At 43.7% G+C, this 6309-nt stretch overlaps 1 long non-coding RNA gene across 1 annotated transcript; it reads left to right on the top strand.

Moving 5' to 3' along the window:
* The first annotated feature begins 2883 nt into the window (after positions 1–2883).
* Positions 2884–5221, top strand: LOC123018997. Its single transcript, XR_006413835.1, has 2 exons — positions 2884–3020; positions 5070–5221. It is a non-coding gene; the product is annotated as an uncharacterized LOC123018997 (long non-coding RNA).
* Positions 5222–6309: the final 1088 nt, after the last annotated feature.

Here is a 6309-nt window from a genome sequence, read left to right on the forward strand (position 1 = left end):
TTAGCATCATGTTGTGGGCTGCCTTGAATATCTCATATTGAAACAGACACAACACGCAGCTTTTTGAATGAGAAACCAATTTAGAGCAAGGGCCATCACACCAATGAACCCAGCCAATCAGAGCTAACATAGTGCCATATAACTGAGGGCAAACAAAGCTTATGCAGAAGAATTCTTCCAGAGGCGAACACTTTCATCCCCTTTTGCAGAAATTTCAGATAAATCACCAAAAGCAAAGAGTGTTTTTGGATACAGAGCACAATTCTCCACCCACCCACCTTTAGCTCAGCATCAGTCTGAAGCACATTTATGTGTTCCCAGTAAGATGGAAGCAAATGATCTCTCCGTGTTCTTTCTCTGATTTTGACACTAAAGTACTTAACTTTCCTTGGTTGCCATAAGGCATTTAGCTGTAACAACTGATGCAGGTGGAGGGAAATATGAGCTAGTAGAAACTGAAGCAGATACACTAGCAAAGTATTTGGCCCAAAGAGAAGGCAAAGGGCATAGTCAAGGGAAAGTGAGTGGAAACAAGGTGGGCTTAATTTGCAGAAGATCTAGTGGTGCAGTCAAGCCTGGACTTTCTGGCTGGGGGGCCCCTAAATGACCACCTGGAGAGTGACAGAAGCAAATTCCTTCCCTCTTTCTTTGAAGTGCAAATCTTACTGTGTATGGGTGTGAAAGCTGGGCAGGGAAGAATGCTGCCAGGAAGAAAATGGAGAGCTTTGTTTATGCCCCAGAGCAACAGAGAGATGAACAAGGGGCTCCTAGATCAAATCATGCCAGAGCTTTCCCTGGAAGCAAAAAAATGACAAAACTGGGGCTGTTGTGTTTTGGGCACGTCATAAGAAGGCAAGACTCACTGCAGAAGGCAATCGTGCTAGGGAAAATCAAAGGCAGAAAAAGAACACCAACTATGAGATGGACTGATTCCATAAAAGGACCCACAGCCTCAAATTGAGAAGAGCTGAGCAGGGCTATCCTAGGCAGTACTTTTTGGAGGTCCCTGCTTCATAGGGTTGCCGTGCATTGGAGACAAGCTGACCAAATGAAACAGCGACAAAGGACAAAAGCAGGGTGTGCTGTGAGCTTTGTGTTCAAGTCTGGGTTGGCCAACACTTTTGTTGTGCTGTTCCAGCTACATAGCTGGAATGTAGACTCGGTTTTAAAAAGCGTGCAATAGCAGTTTGGGAGCCAGGAGAGATTTGGCCGCAACTGAATTAACACAGGAGTTTGCTTCAACAACACTTTCACAAACATGCATTTCCTCTTCCTTCTAAAAGCCTCATGCTTTTTCTTCTTTCTGCTGCTTCACCCATCGCTTACAACTTCTCGGCATGCGACAACCCTTGTGTGCTATGGATTCTTCACCTGTAGTAGATTGCAGGAGCTTTACAAGGTGTTCTTGTTCTCCAGGGCCTCTCCTGTACGTTGTGAGCATTTCTGCGGCAAGGAAAGCCAGGCACTGTTTCCTAATCGTGTGATAAGAGGCATGTGTAGTTTCACAATCTGGACTATCTTGGGACTGTGCATTTAAGAATATATAGAAAGGAAGAAAAGAAAAAACCACATGTAACAGCGTGAGCCTATGCAAGTTTAAAATGAAAAAATCCTACAATTCCCAGCATGACTGGTGATAAGACCTTCTCAGTGGTGGCACCCCAGCTCTGGTATGCTCTCCCCACAGAGGCTCACTGGACACTCACCCTGATGTCCTTCTGACACCACTTGAAGATGTTTTAATTCTTTTGCCCAGGACAATTCTGACCTTCTGTTTGATACATATCATTTGTTACCTTGGTCATAGGTTTTCTCCTGCTCTTGTTTTAAGTGGCTTGTATGTGATATTTTTGGATTGGATTGCTTTAATATTAAAATGAAGTTATTTTAGCCACTTTGAGCAATGGAAGCATAATGGCCTTAACCAAAATGGACAAATCAATCACCCGATATCACTAGCAGCCGTGTGGAACAGCATTCATGGATGCTACCCCACTCTTGGGCTGTGGGGATCAGATCAAAGGTGCTGAACATGGATTCAGGCTCCTGGTACTTTGCATCTCCCCGACTGGCCCTGATGGTGGGCAGGGAAATGTGACAGTGGATGACCCTGGGCAGGGGTGGGGAGTCACTGAGCATCTGACACTTTCGCTACCCGATCCCATGCAGAACATATGCAGCTTAGTGCGGTGCGAGATAATCTGTGCAGCCCACTAAGCACATTCCACTGGTTGCTCATTTGTGCAGCTAAAGCCAAATGTTTAAACATGTGGCTAATGCACCATATGCCTAAAATGTTTTAATTCCTTCAGACATTTCAAAGACATTTTCGTTTTGGCTTGCTGCATCCATTTATTTCTCCTGGAGCTGAGTACTCCAGGTTACCCATAAAGGCTCTGGCCAAGCTAAGAAGTGGAACTTGCAGCAAAAGTTTGCAAGGCCGAGTGGGACTCTGGACGGTTCCAGCCAGCGAGGCCCCCTCCCTGGCTATGCCGTTCCTCCTTCTCCTGCCTTGTCAGGCCCACCCATCAACAGTCAGTCAGAATGTCACCCCCTCTGAGAATGTTCAGTTCTCCTTGAGCTATTTATTTATTCAACAAATTATTATATTTCTTATTCACAGATGCACTGAACAGCTGGGTTAGAAGGGCAGAAAGGCCATTGAGTCCAACCCCCTGCTAGTAGTGTAAGATGCCAGTTGCACCATCCCAATCAGATAATTCTTTTATATTTTATATTTTTATTTATTTTATATTGTTAATTTTAATTTTATATTGTTGTTTTTGTATTTTATTGTATTTTATTGTGTTTGTAAGCCGCCCCGAGGCTTCGGCAAGGGGCGGCATAGAAATGTTCTAATAATAATAATAATAATAATAATAATAATAATAATAATAATAATTGTCCAATTACATTTAACAATACTTTGGGGTTGTTTTCCCCCCATCTTTTAGCACAAGAGTAAAAAATGAAGAAGGAAGGAGGTGCCCAGAAGGCCCTTGCTGCCTGTCCTTGTTCCAGTGAGTTCCCTCCCTAAACTTTTTTTATACTTCTGCTGAGTGCAAAGTTGACTCCAAGCACACAAATGCATCCCTTTTGTACATGGGTTGTGCTGCTCTGGCAACATAGTGATTTGCACACAGGGAATGAGTTTGCTATCGGCACATAGGAGTATTACTATTCACATGCTTTGTATTTGTTACAGTTCTTGTTTGTTTATTTATATGCTGCTTTTCCATACAAAATGAGGCTCAAGCAGCTCATAATGGAGTGGATCCCTGCTTGAGAGCAGACCTACTAAAGCCATCATAGACTTTAAGTCCCACTGATTTCTAAGCGTGCCTGACATGGGCTCCAAGAATAGTAAGACAAACCCATCAAAAGCATGACGAAGAATGCAATTGAAACATCTCTCTAGCTGTACAAACTCCATTTAAAACATTTCATGAATGCTAACTTCTATGCCATGGCATTCCTCGACTTGATTATCATTCCCCATTGGCCAGACAAGACTGCTTCTCCTACCACTTATCAATAATATAATCCTATTATATTATAGGATTGCAATCCTATTCATGCTTACCTTGGGATAAGTCCTACCGAACACAGTGAAACTTACTTTGAAATAAACAGATTTTCACTGTATGTTGGGCCTTTGTGTGGGTTTTAATAGCAATCAATTTTGGGACCTAATCTTGACTGAAAAACATGGCACACATATCACATGCACATGCACACAGACAAACAATTTCATGTTACGGCATCCAGAGTGGTATGATTAATGTTTTATCTTCAGATAACAAAATCATGTCTACTTAAATAATATATTCAGTATGAAGCCTGCAAGGTAAGAATGCAATTGATAATTCTATTACAACAAAAAGACATCAAAACACAAACAAAGATGACAGCACAGAAATAGCAGTCATAAAATCAGTAAAAGGCTGTACCATAAAATTGGACACAGTTATAAAACATGCTGAAATTCCTGAGCAAAGAAAAGCTTTTGTCTTATGCCAAAAGGACAAAAGGTTTGATGCCAGACAAGCTTCCCTATGGAGTGAACTTTGATTGGATCCTATAGTGGTTACTTACACATTTGCCGAAGGAAGGAAGGAAGGAAGGAAGGCAGGCAGGCAGGCAGGCAGGCAGGCAGGCAGGCAGGCATCACCAAAATGTTAATTTGCATATGTTACTTTACACATATAGGGGAAAAAATAACTGTTATTTAAATAGAAATACACGCTATCTCATCATAGTAGAGACCAACTTGGTGACCTGGGTCCTGGCTTATTCAATTGTCCCAGTGCCAACTTTTGATGGGCAATGTTAAGGCCTTTGATCCTCCTGCCTTACAGTTTTTGTTTTTGTATCTTTAAACCAGATTTGGATTGGACAACCCTTCAAATATTGGACATTTTCTCAAACACAGGACTGTCTTCTACCAGCTGTACCAAATGGATCCATACAAATTCAGCCTCCAGGTCATCCTACCCCAGGCCTTTTGCTTGGTCTTAAATAGCATAGCCCAAGGACGGCTGCATGATGGGCCCTCCCTGAACATGTAGACCAGCTCTTAGTCAAGGCAGCTGGGGAACGTAGAGAAATGTTCTCAGTAGTTTGTCACATATTTATGGAATTATTGCCATTAGTCCAGAGAGACTGGGCATGGAAAAAGATGCTCTTGGGAAGTTGCTCCAGAATTATAGAAATAATGTCCTTAAGGTTTTATCTGCATCAGAGAATAACAATAACAATAGTTACTACCTTGGCATCCTGGAAATTTCCAGCTTAGCCAAAGGGAAAAAGAATTATTCTAGAAATGCTTAGTCCCATCATACCACATCAGTTCCCAGGGCTGTCTTCTCAAAGAGAATGAGGCTAGAGGGTAGACAGGACTCATATCTGTACACTGAGTTCCTTTTGCTTCTGGCTTCTGTTCTCTGCACCTGGTTGAATCATCTATTTTTAATTCGATTCTACTGTTGTGCTTTTAAATATTAGCTTGGTAATTTGACAACGGAATAAACCTGTATACATCTCTTTCTCTCTCTTTCTCTCTCCATTAGATGGTGGGGAATGGTGGGTGTCGAGAGCCAAGCTGTTAACTGACTGCCTGATAAAAGCTATCCGCATGTTAAGAAGAATAAAAGGCCTGTGTGCTAAAAGGGTGACATACAATTATTGCCTAACCTATTAAAGAAATAAACCTGTTACAACCCAATTACACCTTTGCAATATACAATGAAATAGCTCTTAAACAATTCTTCAACAAAGGAATAAACCTGTCACAAGAGAGAAATATATCGTTCATCAAGGCTGGGCATTCTGGAAATGATGCTGTTGCCAGGGTCACGCTGGCAGCAACCCAGCGTGCAATTAGGCGGGGTCTTCGTGGCACACTCTGCACGTGCCTTCGGGAGGCTGAATTAACAGCGCAGAGAGGAGGCCTTGGGTGGGGAAGAAGCATGGAGGAATCTGTGTAAACCGGCACCGCTCAAAGCACATCAGCTTGCTGAGAGCATCACACGCTATACAGATTTGATCAACAAAGGGCCTTTGGATATAACGTGGTGCATTAAGAGCATTCCATGTTCACACAGCCTCTGAAAGTGCTGAGAGTTATAATGGTTGAGGGCCATGCCTTTAACTGGCACATGATTTAGGCAATACGGGTATGATGGGGCATCCTACGGCCCTATTCACACCCAATGATAAGCAGTCAAGTGCCACACGGAGTAGCCTTTCCTCCTGGCATCAGGCCGTAGCATAGCCCCACTGATGGCCATCTGTGCCTACAGCACAGATACTTGTGTGGGGGGGCACCGTGCATTGCTGTCTGTGCAGTTCAGGACCCCAGCCACACGGGGCTCTGAATCGGCCAATGGGTGTGCAGCTGTGTGCCCATCGCTGCCCCATTGGCACCCAGTACCCATGAATGCCTAAGCATGGCATGGCGTCAGAGGTGGGGCTGCTTAGCCCGACCCCTTTCTTCCTTCTGTGGCGAAATGCAGCAGTTGCCATCACGTCTGAAAAGGACCGATGCTGCAGCTAATTGCAGCTTCACCACTGCCTTGGCTGTTGGTGGCAGAATGGTGGGCCTAAGCCCCAGATTTCTCTGGTCACTGAAAAAGATGCAGGCAACTAATCCTGCAAATGGTGCCACCATGTCACAGTGCTGGTTCCCAGTTGGCAACCAATGCCATCTACAGGAAATGATAGAGTAGGAAGGGTCCTTTCAGTTACACAGGCTCCAAATGTCTACTCATGTGAGGCTGAGGTCCACCACTCTTCCCCTTCCCCCTTTTC

The sequence above is a fragment of the Varanus komodoensis genome, unplaced genomic scaffold (assembly GCF_004798865.1).
Source record: "Varanus komodoensis strain SLA01 unplaced genomic scaffold, ASM479886v1 scaffold12, whole genome shotgun sequence".
Lineage (NCBI taxonomy): Eukaryota > Metazoa > Chordata > Lepidosauria > Squamata > Varanidae > Varanus > Varanus komodoensis.